General features: G+C 46.4%; 1 protein-coding gene and 1 long non-coding RNA gene across 2 annotated transcripts in view; one reads left to right on the plus strand and one right to left on the minus strand.

The window, feature by feature from the left end:
• The window catches only part of LOC144149598 (ATP-binding cassette subfamily G member 4-like), a 103,190-nt gene that overhangs the window by 65,555 nt on the left and 14,463 nt on the right, over window positions 1-23,172 (minus strand). The window lies entirely within an intron of this gene.
• The window catches only part of LOC144149599 (uncharacterized), a 34,583-nt gene continuing 31,383 nt past the window's right edge, over window positions 19,973-23,172 (plus strand). Inside the window, exon 1 of the long non-coding RNA XR_013318339.1 lies at window positions 19,973-21,364. This is a non-coding gene — a long non-coding RNA (uncharacterized LOC144149599). The remainder of the gene's footprint in view (window positions 21,365-23,172) is intronic.

Below are 23,172 nucleotides of genomic sequence, written 5' to 3' on the forward strand. Positions count from 1 at the left end.
AAGTAACCCGGGAACGTTAATTTGAGCTGCTTGGCACTGCCGGCATATCTTAGTAGAACCCGCCGAACTCCGACCTGAAGACGACAGCTCTATGCCACGATCGGTGCCTCTGCGTGTCGAGGGAAGATTATTCCTTCTGGAGATAAGACATAGATGTTGCATATAACATTTAGCAAGTTTGATCATCGCTATCTATTATAAGGTAGACCGCGATCACTGAATTTCCGCCTCAACTTATCAGGAGTCTTCCCATTTTGAAATTTCAAGTGCGGGCGGTTTCTTAAAAACAGCCGCGTCCTCTTGAGCAAACTCTACGCTATATTTGGTGTGCGTTTCTTATGTGTACCATTACATCAATGTACAATTATCACGAAGTTTCTGCGCGGAATCCGGAAGATTGGCGCTCACAGCTTCAAGGAACAAAATCCGTATTTGAAGTGCCCCCACATTGCTTTTCTGTGCTTATCTCTCAGTAGGGTGAATTGGTTTCTTATTTTATTATCGTTCAAATCACAAACACGAGGGTAGTAGGGCCATATGGATTCAGGGCCATCAGCTATTATTGGGTCTGTTTTATTGACAGAAAAGTGCAAGCAATGCACGAAAAGATGGAACAAAACTGTAAGGAGTTCACTATTGCAGTTGCTGAAAAGAAACAAGGGCGATTTTACGACAAAATTTTGGTATAAAGCAGTAAAAACACAGTTTATAGGTGGACAGGCCAATACAACTTTTTATTCTCACAAAGGCTGGAGCTACACGCTGTTCTTGCGGGTTAATAAAACTGTTGATGTAGTTACACAGGACTAATTCTTGCATATGCTGTCTGTATATTCGGCATACCTAGAGGCTTTTTTTGTTGTGTTGGAGAATATCTGATTTCGCGTAAGTAACCCATAGTCATCAATGGTACGCCATCCTCACTGACTGATGTTACGTAATGCTTAGGCCCCTTCGTTAGCGCATTGTTGTAAATAATTTGTGAATATAAACTGCTGGCTGAAATGTTTGAGTCCATGTTGACGGCGGGTGTTGCTCTATTGTCAAGATTATAAATGCCCCATATGCGTTGATACACGGTTTTCATCAGGTTTCAGCCTGGTGGGAATAATTGCAGGTTATGTTTGAACACAGCTAGGGGCCTTCTCGTCTTGTTGCGCTCGTGTAGAGCTCTGGCGTTACCTTCATATTTTTTAATCCTGTCCCTTTGACATTAAGAAAAAGGACTAAAGCTGCGCCCGGAACATAAAACTTCTTGCTTCACGCGTTGCTGTTCACGCTCTCTCGCCGAGGGAAACTACGCGGCTGCATTCAAGTGGGTCATCGGCACCGGACATGGAGATTGCACGACGCCCTGGGAACAGCGTCAATTGCAATGGATATAAAAACGCATCTTATTAAAGGCGTCGCCAGCAAACAGTCACGAAGATACATCCACAAAGAAAGAAACTCCCGCGTCGTTTACTACTCCAATAATAGCCCGCTCGGCAGTCATGCAACGACGACGACGCCCTTGACACAGACGTCTACGCTCAGAAGCAATGTGGCTACAGGAACACAAACACACTCGCGCCGCGAACATTGGCGCCGGAAAACACTCAAATAAATAAGTGTGCGGAAGAAAGGATGCTGCGTACGACTCAAATAACAAGCCGCTAGACAGGCGTGCCCTTGAGACAGCCCCGTCGCCGAGACTAATATGCCAACTCCGCAGGTGAGTGGGCCGTAGTGAACCCCTGTAAACAAACGCGTTCCTTGCCCAGGTATCCTTTCATGCAGATGGCGAACGCGGTGTGCTGCGCAGCCTCATTGGAAAAAACATGAGCCGAAAAAACAAACTTCATCGTCCCTTTCTAAAGAACGCCGAGAACAGCTCGAAACCTTCCTCAGATCAACAGCGCATCAAAAGTGCACCCAAACCATGGCTAAAAGTGCGTCGAATCGATCGCCAAACCTTGAAAGACCCAAAACGGAAAGTAAGAAAGAACCAATGCCACGATGTTTCGCGCACTCAGTCAACGCATCTACGAACGATGTGAATGCATATCGATACGGGGATGATGAGATGAAGGCATACTATTGTACTCCTTATTCATGATTTAAGCGTGTATTGTACTCTTCCTTTTTGCGATTTTCAAGTAACCGTGTTAGATGCAACGCACCTCTTTAACTCGCCTTGTCGCGCGTCGTTGCCGCGGCGTAGTCCGCATCCCTCCCCCATTCTCCTCGCCGCGGCAGCTGCGCGCTCCGCCACTCTCACCGCGGCGTCATCTGTGCGTCAGCGCGGTCAGCGCGCAGCTTGCGCTCGGCTGCGCTCGCTCCCGTCGCCGTACCAGCTGTGCGTTAGCGCGCAGCTCGCGCTCGGTTAAAAAAATTCCCCCGCACCTCCCCGAGGGGGATTGTGAGGATGCAGAAATGCGAACGTCGAACGCAACGTCCTCGGGTACCATGCGAGGAAGGCACCGCACAACCTTCGATGGGCACGTTCACCGCCTGTCCCTTGATTCTAAACTGCCCGTTGCCTCGAGTCAGCCGCCTGATGCTCATGAAGGGGAGTCGAGGCGCGATGAGCCGCTCTTCGACCGGGTTCAGATCGGGAAGATGCGCCGGCCGAGGAGGATAACGGTAGCCAAAACTCACGCAGCCCTCCTCTTCGCAGCTTTGTCTTCTTCTCCTTCTTCTTCTTCAGCGGTTCCCCTACGGGTAGATGACGATGGTGGTTGAACGCGAGGCTATCTCGTGATGGATTGTATGGTTGGCCAATCTCCTAGGGGCATCATGCAACAATCATTATCAGACGCGCTGCGCCGCTCTTCAACCGGGTTCAGATCGGGAAGGTGCACCGGCCGAGGAGGATAACGGTAGCCAAAACTCACGCAGCCCTCCTCTTCGCCGCTTTGTCTTCTTCTCCTTCTTCTTCAGCGGTTCCCCTACGGGAAGATGACGATGGTGGTTGAACGCGAAGCTATCTCGTGATGGATTGTTTGGTTGGCCAATCCCTAGGGGCATCATGCCACAATCATCATCAGATGCGCTGCGCAAGCCGGCCAAGGGACGCACGACAACCCCCGACTATAATTCATTTCTGCATAAAATGTACACCATCTTCCCGCGAGGGGAACCATGGGGTAGATGCGACGCATCGGGAGTGAACATGCTGCGTAAATAGGATACACAACAACAGCATTCCACACGCTGACATCGCTAACATAACGGAAACGCAACGGCAACCATCGATGCGTTGCATCTACCCCATGGTTCCCCTCGCGGGAAGATGATGTAAATTTTTGACAGAATGGAAGTCGGTTTTCATGCACGTACCGTGTGTTCACAGATGTTATTCGATATTTTCCGTGGACAGCTGGTCTATGGGGAAATGCATTAGGTTTGAGACAGGACTACATCGGTTACGCAAAGTAAGCTTTCGGTGTAAAAATTGGCGGGTTCTGTTGCAGGTTTATTGCCTGGTGTGGAGTAAAGAAGTTTTGTGGCTGTTAGCAGAAACCCGTCTTTTCTCTGGAATCTTGTGCTGACGGGTGGGTAAGCACATTCTGATAGACGTAAGAATTAAAACAGTCAAGGGTTGTAATGGTTTTCAGGGCGCAGATTGGCTACGGCAGCTAATTAAGAGCCCGATTAAGGAGACTAGTGCTGCACTCGGGCCTCCAGTCGTGGAGAACCTTGAAATCGATTCCCCCAAGCATAAGCATCGCTGAATGCTCCACTCCACCGTGTGGAGGGAGGAAATAGAGTACTGGGGGGTCTTAGAATACGATACTGGGGATCGCATTACTTAGTATGCAAAAAAAATAATTCGTATGGATTGTGCATATTTATTAGCTTATTCATGTTTCAGCTTACAGGAAGGCTGCAGAATGCGTTCCATTAATACATGTAATGCGGTTTCTGGACAGTAGATTATGATTGACATGTGAAATAATGGTGGAATTCAAAATACGTTATCGGTAACAAAAAATTTTATATTATTGCCCCAATTTTTCTTGTCACATTTTGAGACGCTACTACACTGCGGTCATCAATACAGAGGCGTTTTGACCTATGTGCTTGCTCCCATGCGGTAAGGTTGATAAATCAGAAAATCGATCAAATTACGGCTCTTAAAGCTAGAGTCGACAAACTGGTGGCCCGCTTTTAATTCCTCGATTTATAGTAATGTAATGAGTGTTAACCATAAACGTAGACATAAAAACATAATTTGTCTAAAAGAATTGACGGAATGTCGTGCCAACTAAGGAAATGTCCTCACAGATTCAATTTTTTGTGAGAGTGCATGTCCCACTCTATCTTGCTGAGTGTAATTCGCTCGCGTCGTCTTTCCCCTACTCTATGTTATCCGGCTTTCTTTGTGTCCTGGTAAAAGGAGGAAGACAGATATTGTGTAGGTCCTTCGTCCTACACAGGCGCTTAGGATAGACTCTCTGTTACACGCTGCTGGCGATTGAGCTCACATAAACATGACAAGTAACGCGGAGACGATAATATGAGCTGCCTGGCACTGGATGGCGGCATGCCTTAGAAAAGTTTCCCGAATTCCGACCTAACGACGACAGCGCTGTGCGGCGATTGGTGCCCCCCCCCACCGCCCATGCACCTTGTATCGACGCCAGAATATTCCTTCTGGATATATGAGATATAAGTTGCGTAATATTTGGCAAGTTTGATTTTCGTTATTCTTTATAAGATAGAACGCGCTCAGTCAATTTTCCACTCCACTTATCAGGAGTTTTCTCATTTTCAATGTTCAAATGTGAGCGGTTTCTCAAAAAACAGCGGCGTTCTCTTGAGCAAAAGCTACGCCATTTTTAGTGTGTGCCGATTACGTGTACCATTGTATTAACCAACGTACAATTTTCCCACTGTTGATGCACGGAAGCCGGAAGCTTCGCACTAAGAGCCTCAACGAACGGAAGCGTTGTTTCAACCGCCTCCACATAGCCTTTTTGAGCTTCTGTCAATCAGGTGAAATGATCTCCTAATTTTTATGTTAAAATCATAAATACGAAGGACATTGGGGCCATTTGGAGCAGGGGTCATTCGCTATTACTGCGTTAATTTTATGGACAAAAAGTACATTCAATTCCCTAAAAGATGGAACAAAAACATCACATGGAGTGCTCACAAATGGAGTCGTTGAAAAGAAGTAGGAGCGATTTTAAGGTACAATTTCAACATAAGGCAGTAACAACACAATAAATCAGTGGAAATGCCGATACAGCTTCTCTTTCTACAAGGGTTGGGGCTAGACGCTGTTCTCGTAGGTTACAAAAACGTTTGATGTAGTTGCACACAAGGAATTGTTGCAGATGTTGTCCACATTTGTCCCACCTATAGCTACTGTCTTGATTGCATTGAAGAATATCTGATTTCCCGCTAGTAGTGCATAGTCACAAAAGGTACTCCATCATCTCCGCCTGATGTTCCGCAACCCTTATGCCCCTGTTTTTTCTTATTTTCGTAAATATATCGCCAATAGAAACGGCTGAAATGTTTCATTGCACATTGACTGCGGGCATTATACTATTGTCAATATTGTAACTGCCCCAAAGGTGTTGCAATAAGATTTATACCAGGTTTCAGGCTGGTATGAGTAATCGTAGGTGAATTTGAACACAGCTCAACGTGTTGTGCTGGTTTTCTCCTCGTCTTGGTGCGCTCGTCTAGAGTTGGGGCGTTTCCTTCCGCATATTTCTCCTCTCCAGTAGAAGGGACCACAAATGAAAGAAGGGAGCACCCGGAGCAGAGAACGTCTTGCTTCGTGTTTCGCTATTCGCGCTCTCCAGCAGAGGGCAAGAGCGCGGCTGCACTGAAGTGGGTAATTGGCACCGGACATGCAGGTTCGCACTACGGTCACTGCGCCACACAGGCGGCGTGTTGCCATCGCGCAGCCACAAACGCAGTATTCCAATCCTCATACAATAACGTCCAGCTTCTGGCACCAAGTGCTGACCACTGCATTTGCGTAAAATGTCCAGTCGGTTGGAAGAGGGCCATCCTAGAATTACGGCCGTTTACACGTACTGGGAAAGAAGCGGGGTGGCCAGGTTGCAGGACGCCCTTGGAACAGCGTCGATTGCGATGAATATAAAAAAACTTTGTTGACTAAAAGCGCCGCCAGCTAACGTTCACGAAGAAACAAGCCCATAGAAAAAAGGGTGCCGCGTAGTTTACTACTCTAATAATAGCCCGCTCGGCAGTCATGTAACGACAATGACGGCCTTGATACAGCCATGTACGTACAGACACAGTTTGCCTACAGAAACACAGACTCGTGCCGCCAATATCGACTCCGAGAAACACTCACAAAGAAACAAGTGTAAAGAAAAACAATGCTGGGTATGACACAAACAACAAGCCGCTAGGAAGGCGTGTCCTTTAGACAGCCCCCATCGAAGAGACTAATTAACATTCTTGACTTAGACGGCTCTGCAGGTAAGTGGGCCGAGGTGAACCCCTGTAAACAAGCACGTTCTTTTCTCGGATATCCTTTCATGCAAATGGCGAACGTGGAGTCCTGCGTAGCCTTATCGAAAAAAAAAGAGCAAAAAAAAAACATCTTTACCTTCCTTCCGAAACAACGCTGAGCCCGTTAGCTTATTCACATCAACATTGCGTCAAAAGTGCGTCAAAACCTTCGCCAAAAGAGCATCGACCGATCTATCGTCAAACCAAAGATCCAAAACGGAAACGAAGAACGAAACCTTGCGACGATATTTTGCGCACTCAGTAAACGCATCTACAAACGTGTAAATGCGTATCGATAGTAGGTTTATGAGATGACGGAAGACTTTTTTACTCGTATTGCACCGTTCTTTTTTCGCGATTCTCAAGTAACCGTTTTTACATAATCGAAACCTGCTTTCATATGAGTGCCGTGTGTTCACAGATGTTATCAGAGCTTTTCGGTCGACCAACCAGGCTATTGGGAAATGCCCTAGCTACACGGCGGAAGTAACCGCATGAATGTTTAACCATGGTTACTAAATTTTAGCCGTCGTTATCGCAAACTGCGGTTTTGGCTGTTACCCGCGAAATTCCATGTTTGTCTACAGCAGTCACTTTGTTGTGAGCGTAACAAAAATAAATTAACAAACTTTTAACGTCACAATAAAAACAAAAGAGAAGTAGTGTAGGCAAAAGAAAATATCGTTAGGACATTCGCTTCAGACCCAAACGCGACGCACTTGCGCGTGGCAAGAGAGGGGCTTCCCCAACAGCTCGCAACCGGCGTGGTTTTCTCGGGTCGGCTCGGTGTTTGGAACTCTAGGCTTAGCATCGCGGTGGTTATTTGACCGCCGCTATATCTACAACTGTGAATTACAATACATATCACAATACATAGAACATGACAGGCGCGCCGGCATGTTCGCAGACACGGCCGACGCCAGCGGATCGTTCCCGAGTGCTGAAAGCTTTTCATGATATCCTGCTTTATCCATTTTTTTGGCGTACGATGCGCGGAATTCGCAAATTTGGCACGGTTTTTGTCGTAGTTGATCGGGTGGATCGGGGAAAAAGCCACTGTAGGCGGGCGGTCGCGCTGACGGCGAGAGCGACGCAAAGAACGCAAGCGCCTCTTGGGGCCAGCTTTGGGGCACCCACTATTTGAGGGCCTTCGTCTCCTCGGAACGCCAGGTGACTCATTTTTCGCCTCCGCTGATGCGCTGTCGCTTGCGTCCGAACTGACTTGTGCGATTTTGAACACTGCAGCTGCGGCAACTGCGGGCAGCGTGACCGAACTGAGGTGGCGAAGCTCAGTTTGCGGTAACCATGATTAGTGGGGTAACCGCATTTACGTCTGTCATGTAAAGTAGCAAACTGCTGTTTTGTTTAACCGCGATTTTCTTAACAGTGGTTAACTGAGCGCGTGTAACTATTGCATAAGCAATCTTTCGGTTTAAATATTGGTGGCTTCTATTGCAGATATATTGCGTGGTTTGCAGTGAGGCAGTTTTATGGCTAACCGTTAGCAGAAACCCGACTTTTCTTTCCAATCACCTACTGTCGGGTGTGTAAGCACGTTCTGATAGAGGTACGAAGTTAAAACAGTCGAGGATTTAAACTAGTTTTGCAGGGAGCAGCTCGGCTACGGGAACTGACTAACAACGCGAATAAGCAAACTAGTCCTGCACTTGACCCTCCAGTCGAGGAGAACCCTGAAATCGTTCCCCCATGCATAAGCATTACGGAATCACCCCTTGAGCCGAGTGCAGGGAGTAAATAGAGTGGAGAAGAAGCTCAGAATACGGCCCTAGAGGTCGTATTACTTACTTCGCTGAGCAAATTCATCGTACGAATTGTGCATATTTATTCGTTTCTACAGGTTTCAGCTTACACGGACGCTACAGAATGTGTTCCTTGATTCCATGTAAGGCGCTGCCGGGAAAGTAGATTATGATTGACGTGTGAAATAGTGCTGGCGTTGAAAATGTATTACTTAGCATCGAAACGAAACACCAGATGGTTAAAAAATGACTTTTCTTTTATCCTCACAACATTTATTGCCAGATTTTTGGGGGCCACTAGACTGCCGCATTCAATACCAGCTGCGTTCTGACACCTGCTTTTTTTCTCATGCAGTAAAGTGGCTAAATCGAAAAAGTGATCAAATTGGAGCCCTCAAAGCCAGAGGTAACCTATCAGTGGCCCGCCTATAACTACTCGATTCATAGCAACCTAATTAGTATTAAAAATAGCCGAAACGTATACATAAAAACATCATTTGTCCAAAAGAACTCATGGAATTTCGTATGCCGGGTGAATGTACCAACAGTTTCGACTTGTTGCGACATTGCATGAGCCTCACGATGTTACTGAGTGCACTTCGCTCGCGTTGTCTTTACCACACTCGTTGTTATCCGTATTTCTTTATTTCTTGGTGAAAGAAGGAAGACGCACATTTTGAAGGCCCCTCAACCTACACTCAGACGCCCTGGATAAACTTCTTGATACGCACAGCCAGTAACCGAGCTCACATTAACATGACAAGTAACGCTAAAACGTTAATATGAGCTGCCTGGCCCTGCCGCCACGTCTTAGTGGAGTTGGCGGCGCTCCGACGTCAAAACAACAGCCCTATGCGGCGATTGGGGCCTCTGTGTGTCGTCCCGAGAACATTCCTGCTCGAGAATTGATATAGATGTTGCATAATATTTGGCAGCTTTGATCGTCGTGTTCCTACTCAGGTAGATCCCGTTTACCTACTTATCACCTTCACTTAACAGGAGTTTCCCCATATAAAATTTTTAAGTGTAACCCGTTATTTTTAAACGACGACGTTCCGTTGAGCAACATCCACGGTATTTTTAGTGCGCGGCCCTTGTGTGTACCATTACATTGACCTACAATTATCCCAGTGTTGCTCCGTAGAAGCTGAAAGCTTCGCAGTAACAGCTTCAAGAAACGAAAACATTATTTCAACCACCTCCACATTGCTTTTCTGAGCTTATATATCAATCAGGTGACTTGATTTCTCATTTTTATAGTTGAAATCGCAAACATGAAGGCCATTTGGATCCGGTGCCATCAGCTATTCCTGGATTTAGAAACAATTGACAGAAAGGGGCAGGGAATACCCTAAAAGATGGAACAAAATTATAAATTGCTTACAATGGGAGTCGTTGAAAAGAACTACGGGTGTGTTTAGGATAAAATTTCAGTATAATGCCGTTCTGAGAGAATTTATAGGTGGAATTGCCGATACTGCTTTTTTTTCTACAAGGATTGGGGCTAGACGCTGTTCCTGGAGGTTAAACAAGCGTTTGATGTAGTGCAGACAACTAAATGTTGCATATGTTGTCCACATTTGACACACCTAGACGCCGTTTTGGTTGGGTTGAAGGATATCTGATTTCGCGTAAGTAACCCATAGTCATAACTCGTACGCCATCCTCGCTGGGTGATGTTACGTAATGCTTAGACCCCTGCTTTTTGTTATTTTTGTAAATATTTTGCCGATACACACCGAGGAAATGTTTGAGTATACGTGGACGGTGGGCATTGCACTATGTCATGATTGTAACTGCCCCAAATGTGTTGCAATAAGATTTGTATCAGGTTTCAGGCTGGTGTGAGTAAACGCAGGTGATCTTTGAATACATCTAAACGTTTTCTCGTATTGTTTCGCTCGTCTAGAGTTCTGGCGTTATGTTCGCCCTTTTTATTCCAGTCCCGTTGACGTGAGGAGAATTGAAGAAAGGTGTGCCAGGAACGGAGAACTTCTTTATTTATGTGTCGGTGTTCCAGCATTCCCGCAGAGTGCACGTACCCGGCGACATTGAAGCGAGTCATTGGCACCCGACATGGAGGTTCGCTCTACGTTCCCTGCGGAACATAGGTGGCGGGTTGCGATGGCAAAACAACGGAGTTTTTTTATTCCTCATACAATAACTTGCAGCTACTGGCTCCACGTGTGGGCCACTGCATTCGCGTACAGGTGGGGTAGTGTACAAGATGGCCATACTAGAATTACCGCCGTTCACACGAGGTGGACAGAAGCGGAGAATCTTAATTGCACGACGCCCTTGGAACAGCGTCAATTCCAATGGATATGAAACAATACGGCTTACTAAAAGCGTTGCCAGCTAACATTTACGAAGAAACAAGCGCACGGGAAAAATGTCTACGTCGTTTACTACTCTAATAATAACCCGCTCGGCAGTCATGCGACGACGATGACGGCCTTGCCACAGCCTTCTACGCCCAGACGCTATTGCCCTACAGAAACACAAACAGCCTTGTGCATCCAACATGGACACCGGGAAACACTCTCAAAGAAACAAGCGCAAAGAAAAAAGGATGCTTCCTACGACTCGAATAACAAGCCGGTAGTCAGGCGCGCCCTTGAGACTGCTCGCTTCGAAGAAAGTAATTTGCATCCTCGACTTGGCCGCCTCCGCAGGTAAGTTCGCCGGGGTGAACCCTTGTAAACAAACGCGTTCCTTTTCGGGATATCCTTTCATGCAGACTCATCGGAACAAGTTAGCAGTAAAAAGCTTCATTATCCCCTCCTAAAGAACGCTGAGAAAAGCGCAAAAGCTTTCTGACATCAAACCTGCGTCAAACGTGCTCCAGAACGTTCGCTAAAAGTGCGTCCTATAGATAACGAAATGTTCAAAGACACAAAAGGGAAACGAAGAATGAACCCGTGTGACGATATTTCGTGCACTCAGTAAACCGATCTACGAATGATCGAAATCTATATCGATGCGTCGTCCATGAGATTAAGGCAGACAGTTGTGCTTCTTCGGGATCGATGCTTGTATTGTATTAGAAGGAACCGACCCTTTTCGCGATTTTCAACTAAAACTTTCGAAACAACGAAAGCCCGGTTTCATGCGCGTTCCGAGTGTTGATGAAACGTATGAGAGCTTTTCGGTCGACCAGCCGGTCTACGGGTAACTACACTAGTTTTTAGACAGGACACCATCGGTACACTTCATAGGCTTTCGGTTTAAAATTGGCGGCGCTTTTGTTGCACGTTTGTTGCATGCTTTGCAGTGAAGCAGTGTTGGTGGCTAACCGTTATCATAAATTTATCTTGAAGGTGAAAGCGCTCACACAACAGGGACAAAAGTAGAAAACAGAAACGACACAGAAACGACAGAAACTAGCGTTCTCTTCGCACTTTTTAGTCCTGTCCAGTTGACGTGAAGAAACAGGACGAAAGCTGTGCCCGGAACGGAGAACTTCTTGCTTCACGTGTTGCTGTTCACGCTCCGTCGCCGAGGGCAACTACGCGGTGGCATTGAAGTGGGTCATCGGCACCGGACATGGAGAACTTATTAAAGGCGTTGCCAGCAAACAGTCACGAAGATACATCCACAATGAAAGAAGCTCCCGCGTCGTTTACTACTCCAATAATAGCCCGCTCGGTCGTCATGCAACGATGATGACGCCCTTGACACAGCCGTCTACGTTCAGAAACAATGTGCCTACAGGAACACAAACAGGCTCATGCAGCCAACATCCATGCCGGAAAACACCCTCAAAGAAACAAGTTTTCAAATAACAAAACGCTAGTCAGGCGTGCCCTCGAGAGAGCCACTTCGCAGAGGCTTATTTGCATCCCCCACTTAGACGGCTCCGCAGGCAAGTCGGACGACAAGAACCCGTGTACACAAACACGTTCTTTTTACGGATATCCTTTCATGCAGATGGTGAACGCCGAGTACTGCGCAGGCTCAATGAAAAAAAAAGTGAGCCGAAGAAAACAAACTTCATCGTCCCTTTCTAAGAACGTCTAGAACAGCTCGAAAACTTTGTCCGATCAACACTACATCAAAAGTGCAACCCCAAGCATCGCTAAAAGTTCGTCGAATCGACCGCCAAACCTTCAAAGACACAAAACAAAAACTAAGAATGAACCCATGCCAAGATGTTTCACGCACTCAGTAAACGCATCTACGAACAATGTTAATGCATATGGATATGTGGTTTGTGAGATGAAGGCATACTATTGTACTCCTTATTCATGATTGATGCGTGTATGGTACTCTTCCTTTTTTGCGATTTTCAAGTAACCATTTTGGCTGAATGGAAGTCGGGTTTCATGCACGTGCCGTGTGTTCAGAGATCTTATTGGAAATTTCCGCTCGACCAACTGGTCTATGGGGAAATGCATAAGGTTTTAGACAGGACTCCATCGGTTACACTAAGTAAGCTTACGGTTTAAAAATTGGCGGGTTCTGTTGCAAGTTCATTGCCTGGTGGGCAGCAAAGCAGTTTTGTGGCTAACTGTTAGCAGAAACCCGTCCTTTCTCTGGAATGTTGTGTGGACGGGTCGGTAAGAACTTGTGATAGACGTAAGAATTTAAAACAGTCAAGGATTTTAATGGTTTTGCAGCGAGCAGATCGGCTACGGCAGCTAATTAACAATTCGATTAAGCAGACTAGTGCTGCAATAGAGCCTCCAGTAAAGAAGGAACTCTTGAAGTCGACTCCCCCATGCGTATGCATTACGGAATCCTCCTCTCAGCTGAGTGGATTGAGTAAACGGAGTGGAGGAGGGACTCTGAAGACAGCCTTAGGGCCGTACTACTTATTACGCTAAGTAAAATAATCCCTACGCATTGTGCACATTTACTTGCTTATTCAGGTTTCAGCGTTGACGACAAGTGCAAAATCTGTTTCTTGAACTGCGAACGACACACACAACAATTCCACATGCGACGTCATTTTATTCCTCACATGTGGCTCTTGAAAGATTGAAGCCAAAGATTCCGTTAGCCATTCCCTGGGAATCGCGGGGACGCCGTCCCGAAAGCATCAGCTTCGGCAACGGCCGGGCTCGAGCGGTGGGCGCCGCCGATGTAGTCCGGCCGCGCGTCAGAAGAAAGAAAATGGAGGGGAGCGCGTTTCTAACGGTGAGACAGCAGAACCCAGCCACCCTGAAGTGCCAGATCGGGGCTACACCACCGCGCAACAGAAGCGCAGACACCGAAACAATTCGGCCTGTGAGCTCAGTAACACCCACTTATACAGATTTAATCTAAATAGTTTCGTAAGTTTAATAACTGCGAGAGAGCCGACGGAACTTTTATAATAGTTATTTATCAGAACCGGTTGCTCCATTCGTCTTTTGTAATACCTGTTAAAATACAATAGAATTGGTATTCCGCAATTCAGGAAACACAACCCAAATTGTAGGAAGCAGTGCGCAAAATGTTCCGTTCCTCAAGCGGCCAGATGTCTGTAAGTGGTCTCTACAGTTTGTCTTCCTGCCCTGCAAACCAATCCTTAAAGTATCTTTGCCGTATTACCCCTTAATTCGTGGGGGGGGTTACCCAGGAGGAACTGTCCAACAAGTTAATGAGTGAGTGCGAAGCACGCAATGATCGCGAAGCAAGTCCAAAACAGGCCCGACGTCGCCGCTAAATCAGACGACAAAGCCGACGGAAGGATACCGCCGACGCGCCAGCCGGGGTGAGCACGGAAATAGTTGGGTAATAGCGCCCTTCCTCCGCGCCATCTACACTGTGTTCCGTGACTGAAAGGCTCCCTCCGCCTCCCCAGCCGCGTTGGGACTTTCTTGTCCTGCACGCCACGAAAGAACCGTTGACTGGTAGACGTAGCAAGTTTTTCTTTGAAACGTAAACGTAAACATTAACGTAAGCATAAAAAAACTTACATGTCCGAAAAATTGACGGACTTTCGATTGCCTTAAGCAAACGTTCCCACCGATTCAATTTTTTTCGACAATACATGAGAATCACGATGTTGCTGTGTGCACTTCACCACGCGTCGTCTTTACCTGCATCTTCGTTAACCAGCTTTCGTTATTTTTTGGTAAAAGAAGACACACATTGTGAAGGCCTCTGGCCCTATACTAACACGCACTGGATAAACTTCCTCATACACACTACCAGCGACCGAGTTTGCATTAACAAGACAAGTAATGCGGGAACGTTAAAATGGGCTCCCTGACACTGTCTGCGCCATATCTATCAATAGCGTTCGCCGAACTCCGACGTTAAAAGGACAGCCCTATGCGGGGATTGGGGCCTCGGCGTGTTGACGTGAGAATATTGGTTCTGGAGAATTGAGATAGATGTTGCATAAGACATGGAATGATTGATCGTCGTTATCCTTTTCAGGTAGACCCCGTTTCTTCAATTTTCACCTCAACTTATAAGGAGTTTCCCCATATTGGATTTCAAAATAAGAGCCGTTTTTTTTTAAACAGCGCCGTTCTCTTGAGCAACATCCAGGATGTTTTTAGAGTGCGGCCCTGGTGTGTACAATTACATTAACCGACAATAATCTAAGTGGTGCTGTTCGGAAACTCAACACTTCGCACTTACAGCTTCAAGAAACGAGAGCATTATTTCAGCCGCCTCCATCTTGCTTTTCTGAGCTTACCTGTCAGTCAATCAGGGGAATTGATTTCTCACTTTTTATTGTAGAAATCACAAACACGAAGGACAGTAGGGCCATTCGCAGCCGGGGCCTTCAGGCTATTCTTGGGTCTATTTAATTGGTAGAAAAGTGCTCGCAATACCCTAAAAGACGGAACAAAATACGGAGTGCTTAGAAGAGGATTCCTTAAAAAGAAATACGGGTGATCTCAGGATAAAATTTCAGCATAAAGCAGTAACACGCGAATGTATAGGTGGAAATGCTGATACAGCTGTTCTTTTACAAGAGTTGGGGCTGACGCTGTTCTTCTAGGTTAAAAAAGCGCTTGATGTAGTTACACAGACCCAATTGTGGCCTATGCTATCTATGTATTCGGCATACCTAGCAGCTGTTTTGGTTTAGTTGAAGAATATCTTACCGCACGTAAGTAAGGGATATTCATAAATCATACGCTATCATACAACAATGCTGTTTCGCAATCCATAGAGCCCGGATTTTACTTATTTTTGTTAATAGTTTGCGAATACACACAGCTGAAATGTTTCAGTGTACGTTGACGGCGGGCGTTGCACTATAGTCACGATTATAACTGCCCCAAATATGTTGCAATGCGATTTGTATCAGCATTCAGGCTGGGGTGAGTAATCGGTGGTGATCTTTGAACACAGCTAAACGTCTTCTCGTCTTGTTGCACTTGTATAAAGTTCTCGCGTTCGCTTCCGCCTTGTTAATCCTCCCCAGTTGACGTGACCAAAAAACGGAAGAATGGTGTACCCAGAACGGAGAACGTCTTGCTTCGTCGGTCGCTATTCCCGCTCTCCAACAAAGGGCAAGTGCACGCCTACATTGAAGTGGGTCATTGACACCGAAAATAAAGGTTCTCTTCACGTTTACTGCGCAACACAGGTGGCGTATTGCATTGCGAAGCAGCAGACGGAGTATTAGAATCCCGGTACAAGACGTTCCAGCTGCTTTAACCTCGCGCTGGCCACTGCATTGGTGTAACAAGTCGGGTTGGTTGCAAAGGGACCATCATAGAATTACGGCCCTTTACACGTACTGGGAAACAAGCGGAGAGTTCCAGTTGCACAGCGCCCTTGGAACAGCGTGGATTGCGATGGATATAACAAAACCCGGATGACCAAATGCGTCGCCAGCGAGACATTCACGTAAAAACATGCACACAGAAATAGCCCTTAGAGATACACTAATTTAGCGAATTTCACCGGCACCGTAAACGGCCGTGCTTTTCCACTTGGGATGGCGGTGCAAGTTAGGTGCTAAGCCTTCTTGTCGGCGTGCAGCTGTGCATCTCCCCCCCTATCTTTGGTGTCGGTTCGTCAGTGATGAGTTCTATTACCAGAAAACAATTTTTTTGTAACATGTTAGCAGTTTTAAACACCCTCTTTCTCTTTAGCGGAGAGAAACAAGAACATCGGCGCCCGGTAGAGTATCCCAGCTAGCACCCTATGGGTGATTTGAGTGCACAAAAGAGCACCAAGTTCACAAAAATAGGCTTTTTGAAGATAAGTTTGGTCCTTGAAGGGCAGCAAAGGACCGAAAAGCGCAAAAAGGCAAAAGTGATGCTTTAGTGGCGTTTGCAAATACGGGTGATTGACTTTTCTTATTTGGAATTCCATGTGTTATCGAAGCTCACGGAAAGCAGCAGGCGCCAATCAGGCATTTTTTTGCTACGAAATAAATCATTGAAGTGTGAGTTCGTAGAGGTCACTGATGCCTAGCAATTTGGTTTCGTTTCTGCTGCATTCAGGCGAGCCTTAATTCAAAACCTGCCCGCAACGAGAACCTAAAAGCAAAGGAACATTGGAAATATTGTCGACTTCGTTATATCCTATGTTTAACTGTAATCTAATACATATTAAACATAAATTACACGTAAACATAAAAACATCATTACTTCAAAAGGGTTGACGGATTTATGTTCGCACTAAGCGAATGTCCCCACAGAATCGATTTTTTGCGACAGAGCATGACTAGCACTATGTTGCTGAGCTTACTACGCTCGCATCGTCTTTTTCCTACTCTTTATTAACCAGCTTTCTTAAATTTCCGGTAAAAGAACGGAGACACATATAATGAAGGCCCTTCGCCGTATTCAGACACTCAAGGCAAACTTTGTGATACGCGCTACCAGGGACCGGGCTCACATTAACATGACAAGTAACGCAGAGAAGTTAACATGTGCTGCGAGCTGGCTGCCCATTATCGTAGAGTTCGCCGAACTCCAACCTAAAGACGACAGCCTTAAAAACACCCACCTGTCGTCGAGGCGAGATTATTCCTTCTGGATGTGGATGTATGAGATAGATGTTGCAGAAGATTTGGCAGGTTTGATCATTGTTATCCCTTACAAGGTACACCCTAATCTCTAAATTTTCAACTCAACTTATCAGATGTTTTTTTTTTTCATTTTCAATTTTCAAGTGTGACCGGTTCTTAAAAACAGCAACTTTCCCTTGAGCAAAATTAACGCTCTTTTTAGTGCGCGCCGCTAATGTGTATCATTATATTTTCCTACAATTATGCCAGTGTTACTGTGCGGAAGCTGGAAGCTTCGCACTAATAGTTTCAAGGAAAGAAATCATTTCAGCCTCCTCAACAATACCTTTCTGAGCTTATCTGTAAATCCATGAAATGATTTGTAAAGTTTTCATTCTTGAAATCATAAACACGAGGGATAGTCTGGCCATTTCGAGCGGGGGTCATGAGCTATAACCGGGAATACGCCACGAGCAAAAAGTGCAGGCAATTCCCTACAAGATGGAACAAAAGTATAGAGTGCTGACAAATACAGTTGTAAAATGAAATACGGGGGATTTTAGGATCGCATTTTATAAAGCAGTAACAATACAATTTATAGGTGGAAATGCCGATTCAAATTTTCTTTATGAAAGTATTGGGGCTAAAGGCTGTTCTTGTAGGTTTGAAAAGCTTTTGGCAATTGTTGCACGTGTTGTCTATATTCGGCATAACAACCCGGTGTTTTGGTTTGGTTGAAGAATATCTGATTTCCCGTAAGTAGCGCATAGTCATAAATGATACGGCATAATCTCCCGCTGATGTGCCGCAATCCTCAAGGCCCTGCTTTTTATTACTTTTGTAAATAGTTTGCTAATACAAACCGCTGAAGTGATTGAGTGTACGTGGACCGGTGGCGTTGTACTGCTATTGTCATGGGTGTAACTGCCACAAACGGGTTGCAATAAAAGCTGTATGAGGTTTCAAGATGGTGCGACCAATCGCAGGTGGATTTGAACACAGCTAAACGTCTTGTTCTTGTTGTCTTTTCGTCTTGATGCGCTCGTCTAGAGTGCGGGTGTTACCTTCGTCCTCTTTAATCACCTCCATTTGACTACAACAAAAACGGAAGAAAGGTGCTTCCGGAACGGAGGACCTCTTGCTTCATTACGAAAAAGAAAGCTGCGTATAAAACGAAGACGCAAGAGGTCTAGAAACACAGGGCGCAGACCAGCAACTGATTTTTGGTTTTAGGAAAAAAAACACATCACAAAAAAAAAACTGCGATCTACGCATGTGCGATAACATAGGGCACAGAACGAAGATAAACCACTAAAAAGCACCAAAGCCACAGCCAAAAAACTCAGCACAACATGGGGGAGGGGAGAGGGGGGGCAAGGAACTTGACACTAGGCTTCGTAATCGCTTCATACATAAAAAAAAAAAAATAAAAGTGGTCCGGGCAGTCCAAGGACACTAAATATCACCTCCAAGTGTCCTGTCAAGATACGCGATATCGGTGCTCAGTAGAGACACCGACGGTGAACTGACGCAACCCTCGCCTTTTTTCAGGATAATGTGCGCTTCAAAAATCTCCCTCGTGCACGCACCAATGTAACGCCTCATTCGCATGATTCGTAGCGTGGCGCACAGCCTTCGCAGTCATTACAGTGTGTGGCCAGGTTGCTGCCGGTGAAAGTGCGGAGGCTGTTAGTGTGTTTCCTCAGTCGATCATTAATTCATTGGCCCGTTTGATCAATGTAAGAACGCCCACAGGACAAGGGGATTTCATAGATGGCGCATGCCTGGCAGTTAAGAAGCGCTTCTCGTGTCTTTTCCGGCACCCCGCATGTCTAATTTCGTCGGAGTTTACACTCTTGCACAACTTGTGTAGCTTGTTAAGTGCTGAAAAAACAACACGAACCCCCGCCCTTTCACTAGGTTTCTTGATCCTGTGCCCAACATTTTGTACGTAAGGTAACACGGCCATCTTGTCAGCCTTGCCCCATTCGCACGTCTTCTTGGTGCATAACTGGACAAGAAGCTTCTTGCCAACTGCCAAGAGAAGGTCGCGAGGAAACCCTGCTTCTTTCAGCCGCTCAACCTGTGAACGGAAGCTCGCCTCAGCTTGGTGTGGGTACAAGCGCAGCAACGCATTCCCTAGAGCTGATGTAGTGGTTCCCCTTTTATACCAGCTTTGTGTGTGCTGACGTGAACGGAAGCCGTCCTTTTTTGGATCGAGCGGAATACATTCAACACTCATGGTCACTGTCACCTTGAGCTCCATTTCCAGAAACCGCATCAAGCCTCAAATCGGTGCTTCTATAGTTAACAAAAACACGTTAAGGGCGCAACGAAAGAGTTCACACATTTCGTCAACTTGATGTGTAGTGCCCCCTGAATTGAGCTGATACAGCACTAGGAAGTCGTCAACGAAACGGAAAATCTTTGCGATGTTAGTGCGGAGTGACGGAATGAACTGACGAAGTTTTCTGTCGAAACGTGCGAGCAAGGGTTCACTGAGTATTGGGGCAAGACGACAACGACCCTATGCATATGCCGTCTTTCTCGATGTATTAGAATGAGTCATTGTAGGGTTTCACGCGAAGACGCAACGCAGGTGATGAGAAGCGCTCTAGTGTAGGGCTCCGGATTAATTTTTACCCGCTTGGGATCTTTAACATGCGCCGAAATCGCGTACACACGGACGTTGTTTCTTTTCACTTCCATCAGAAAAGCAACCACCGCGGCCGGGAATTGAACCCATGTCTTCATGCTCAGCAGCACAAAGCCTTAGCTGCTGAGCCACCGGGGCGAGTCTGGATGTATAAGGCGTCCTTGTAGACGATAATTGTGGAACGCAGGTGTAACGTGAGGGCATCTATGCAATTAGTGGTGGTTATCCCGCAGGCATTCTGAAAACGAATTTCACCATGCGTATCGATGGCTTTCCTCACTGCGTCGCATAACAGGTCCTGTGGCAGAGAAAAATATAAGTCCTTCATGTCCACCGAGAACGTATACCTAGGCTACCCAAGGGCTCCTCAGAGACATATTCGGACACCATGTGCGGGCCCCTCACAAGAAATGGGTCGTCAGCCCCTAATTGCGAGAGGATTTCTGAAGTTAGCACCTGAGTAGTCGTTGCCAAGTTCCCCGCTCAGTGACGATGCCTCTGAACGGGCAGTACAGCTTAAGGGGTTTCGCAGGAAAGAAAATTTGTAGGGTCAGGCCATCGCTTTTCTTGAGAGAAGTCAAATACAAAATGAGTTCCTAGTATGCGCCCTGTGTGTCTAGTCGTCTTTTCTTGTGTCCTCGTTTTATGCACCGTTTTCCTTTTCTTATTGTACCAACTAGCCCAATTTTTTATTCTTCTTGGCTCGTGTGTCGCTGTTCCTGCTCTCAAGGAAACGGGAAGTGCGCGGCTTTATTGAAGTGGGTCATTTGCACCGGAAATGGTGGTTCTCTCTACGTTTACTGCGCAATAGAGGTGGCTTGTTGCCATACCGGAGAAACAAACCGAGTATTCGAATTCCCGTACAATAACTTCCAGCTACAGCCCCCACGTGCTGGCCACTGCATTCCCGTACTGGTCAGGTCGGTTGCAAGGGGCGCCATTACAGAATTACTCCAGAATTACGACGCCCTTGTAACAGCGTCTATTGCGATGGATATAAAAAAACCCGCCATATTAAAGCGTCGCTAGCCAACAGTCACGACGAAACAAGCACAAAAGAAATGTCGACGTCGTTTATTACTCTAATAATAACCCGTTCGGCAGTCATGCAACGACGATGACGCCCTTGACACTGCCGTCTACGCTCCGAAGAAATGTGCCCACAGAAACGCTCACACACTCGCGCCGCGAACATTGGCGCCGGAAAACACTCTCAAAATAATAAGTGTGAGGAAAAAAGGATGCTGCGTACGACTCAAATAACAAGCCGCTAGACAGGCGTGCCCTTGAGACAGCCCCCGTCGCCGAGACTAATGTGCATCCTTGACATAGACTCCGCAGGTGAGTGGGCCGTAGTGAACCGCTGTAAACAAACACGTTCCTTTCCCAGGTATCCTTTCATGCAGATGGCGAACGCGGAGTGCTGCGCAGCTTTATCGAAGAAAAGTGGTCCGTATAAAACTTTACCATCCCTTACTAAACAGCGCTTAGAGAAGCGAGAAAGCTTTCTTACATCAAACGTCCGTCAAAACTACGTCAAAACCTTCACCAAAGGTGAGTTCAATCTATCGTTAAACCTTCAAACTCACAAAATGCAAACAAAGGGCTAACCCATCGGACGACCTCTCGCGCACTCAGTACAAGCATTTACGAACGATCTAAGTGTATATCGATACGTGGTTTATGAGATAAAGGCATACTATTGAGCTCCTTTTTCATGATCGCTGCCTGAATTGTCTCCTCTAGAATCGTTCCTTTTTCGCAATTTTCAAGTGACCGCTTTGACACAATCAAAGCCCGGTTTCACGCACGCGCCATTTGTCCAGATATGTTATCATAGCTTTTCGTTCTACCAAACTGGTATAATGTGAAATGCCTTAGTTTTTAGACAGGACGCCACCGGTCTCACTAAGAAAGCTTTTGCTCTAGAAATTCGCGACAGTTTTGTAGGTAGCGGAGAGCAGAAAGTCGACAGAAAGCTATGGCAAGCAATTGGAGGTGTTTAACAGTGGGCTCAAGCAGCACAGGAAAGGAGCGGTTGGAAGTCATTGTGAGATACCTTCGCCCTTCACTGGACCTGAGTGGGCTGCTGCTGCTGATGATGGCATCCGGCGTTGGAAACCAATAAATAGTGAGCGGGAAATAACGCTTGCCACAGGAAAATCTAAACTGCATTTTAAATGGTTCGCCACATGTACCCGCCGCGGTGGCTCAGTGGCTAAGGCGTCGCGCTGCTGAGCACGAGGTCGCGGGTTCGATTCCCGGCCGCGGCGACCACTTTCCTGATGGAGGCGAAAAGCAAAAACGCGCGTGTGTGCGAGATTTCGCCCCACGTTAAAGATTAATCCGGAGTCGAAATTAATCCGGAGACGTCCACTACGGCGCACCTCATCGCCTGCGTTGCGTCGGCGCGTTAAACCCCCACAATCAATCAATCGGCACGTGTGCAACCAAAATGTTTTTCCAGAACAAGAGACTCGGAAAAAGCTCTTTCCTTTTTTTTCAAGAGGATAGCTTTCGGCTCATTTTTTTTAAACAGTTGCAGAGCACACACTGGTCAGCCAGATCTCTCACCATTGTGTGTGCTTGGAAAATTTATTTTTATGGTTTCTGCCCTTAGTGATTATCCTTGTATTTCCAAGCAAATGGGAACATTTGCACGTCTTGCTTTGATGGGCTTTGATGATGATGACCCCTTTTGGGATAGGTGGTTGGGTTCTGAGGTTCTGATGCCTACTGTCATATGTACTGGCCAATCTATAAGAGAACGTTCTTTGGGCCTATAGTTAACTAGTTAACCGTATCGCGTGGTTCCATAAACGTTGAGCCTAACGACATGGTCAGAAACGCGAAAGTTGACCACGTTAAATCTTTTTAGCTCGCAGCAGCTGTGAAGCATAAACGCTTTCACTCCTTCCTTGGCGTCTGGAAGCGCTGCGAAAGCTATAGTTATCGCAAGCCCAGAGCAACACCGCACAAGTAGCTCGACGCAGCATTAATTTACGCTTATCGTTTCAGCTTTGCTTTTGGGGTTTTCTTTAAAAGTTATTATAGAATGCAGCGATTATTGCTGCAATTGACGGAAATTGGTGAGAAATCGGCCGAAAAACGGCACCAATGACGGAAAACGGTGACGTGACGGTGACGTGACGGGGTGAACAACGGCTGTGGGAATGAGGGCTTACCCGTTCGAAGCCCCGTACCTCTGTCCGCAGCCAATGGGGAATTTTATTTTAACATTCCTGGTCACACACGCGCAGTGAATAGGAATTTCAATAACAGGTTTCTGGCTACATTCAGCCAACAAAATGTTTGGGGGCATTATGTTCCCTGCAGACAGTGGTCCCCCCAGTGCGCGCTGT

This window comes from Haemaphysalis longicornis, unplaced genomic scaffold (genome assembly GCF_048455015.1).
Source record: "Haemaphysalis longicornis isolate Haplotype H1 unplaced genomic scaffold, Haemaphysalis longicornis Haplotype H1 scaffold_8, whole genome shotgun sequence".
NCBI lineage: Eukaryota > Metazoa > Arthropoda > Arachnida > Ixodida > Ixodidae > Haemaphysalis > Haemaphysalis longicornis.